Source organism: Rhinoraja longicauda, chromosome 7 (genome assembly GCF_053455715.1).
Source record: "Rhinoraja longicauda isolate Sanriku21f chromosome 7, sRhiLon1.1, whole genome shotgun sequence".
Classification (NCBI taxonomy): domain Eukaryota; kingdom Metazoa; phylum Chordata; class Chondrichthyes; order Rajiformes; family Arhynchobatidae; genus Rhinoraja; species Rhinoraja longicauda.
The window spans coordinates 37723619-37725389 of record NC_135959.1 but is presented as its reverse complement, the minus strand read 5'-3'; the positions used below and the strand labels follow the sequence as shown (position 1 = coordinate 37725389).

Sequence of the window (1771 nt, the reverse complement as noted above, 5' to 3'; positions counted from 1 at the left end):
TAAGGCTAAGCAGCGCCTTTACCACCTTAGACAACTGAGGAAATTCAGAGTGTCTCTGAGGATCCTTCATTGCTTCTACTCTGGGGCTGTAGAGAGCATCTTGTCCGGCAACATTACAGTCTGGTTTGGGAACAGCTCTGCCCAGGACAGGATGGCCCTGCAGAGAGTAGTGCGTTCGGCAGAATGCACCATGGGAACTACACTCATCCCCCTGCAGGACCTATACATCAGGAGGTGCAGATCCAGAGCAAGCAAGATCATGAGGGACCCCTGCCACCCCAGTAACGGACTGTTCCAGATGCTACGATCAGGCAAACACCTCCGCTGTCACGCTGCGAAAATGGAGAGGATGAGATGGAGCTTCTTCCCACAGGCCATCAGGACTGTCAACTTTTATAACCCCAGAGACTAAATTTTTGTCGACACTAATAGTAACTTATTAACCTTATTTATATGCTGTAACTGTAATTCTTTTTTGTGCACAACCCGCACTTTCATTTCACTGCACATCATGTATGTGTATGTGACAAATAAATTTGACTTGACTTGACTTGACTTGGGCTACATCCACAACTCTGCATTTTTTGCAGTCTTTGGTAGACCAAGTCATGATGCGTTCCCACAAGATGCTTTCTACAGTACATCTGTGGAACTTGGTAAGGGTTGTTGGACACCAGCAGAATTTCTGAGTCTGTCGACATTATTCCATCGACCTTTTGTTCAAAATGAACAAATTAATGAGATCATTATGGAGACATGGGTTGCTACCAACGATGCGGCCTGGCTTTACTTTAGAGCCCATCATAGTATGCAAACTTTGACACAATCGACGGATTTTCAAATAGTTATCCTTGGTCCAGAATTTGCTCTTGACATCCAGGGAGCAGGAGATAGCCATGACCGCCATGTCCGAGCATCATAAGGTGTTCTTTTTTTTTAATTAAAAAAATATATATATGGAACGCTTCACGAATTTGCGTGTCATCCTTGTGCAGGGGCCATGCTAATCTTCTCTGTATCGTTCCAATTTTAGTATATGTATCATCATAAGGTGTTGAATAAGAATTAGACCCTTCTGCCCTTTACTGTGCCCCAGGATGTCATGTGGACCATCCAGTAAAGTGAGAAGCCTTCAGGTTGTACAGAACAGCCAGGTGAAGCAAGGGTGAGCCATGTCTCTGTGAAACAGAGCACACGGCAAACTCTCAGTTGTCTAATGTAGGGACCTTCCTTAAGTTAAGTTAACCACCATCCCCAGAGGAATGAAATGAAAATGAACAGCTTCTATAGATCAGACAGACGCCAAACGCTGGTCGGAAACAGTGAGATGAAACTAACGGACCAATTCAAGCAATAGATTTATGTCCCAAAGTTATGTGATCCCATCATACAATATAAACATATTCAAAATAAACTAATCACAATAAAAAATAATAGAACATTCCATTTGTATGCAGGCTGTAAATTAATTGAAAGAATTCCTTGTGCTGCATTTCATTTTCAGGACATTAGTTATGAGAATGAATATTTGTAGCTGTTCCTTCTTATGTTGTAAAACCTATAGTTTTTGATAACGTAGTCATGCTTTTATTTAATTCTTTAAAAAGTTAACACCCAACAAACAATATTTAGAAACAAAAAACAGCAGATGCTGGTTTATACCAAAGATAGACACAAAGTGCACAAAGTGTAACTCAGCGGATCAGGAAGTATCTCTAGAGAAAAAGGATGGGTGATGTTTCAGGTCGAGACCCTTCTTCATATCCAAAAG

At 41.4% G+C, this 1771-nt stretch overlaps 1 non-coding gene across 1 annotated transcript; it reads right to left on the bottom strand.

Annotated features, from left to right (window-relative positions):
* Window positions 1-950: 950 nt before the first annotated feature.
* On the bottom strand, window positions 951-1062 carry LOC144595655 (U6 spliceosomal RNA). The gene has a single exon (XR_013547518.1). It is a non-coding gene; the product is annotated as a U6 spliceosomal RNA (small nuclear RNA).
* Between the last annotated feature and the right edge of the window lie 709 nt (window positions 1063-1771).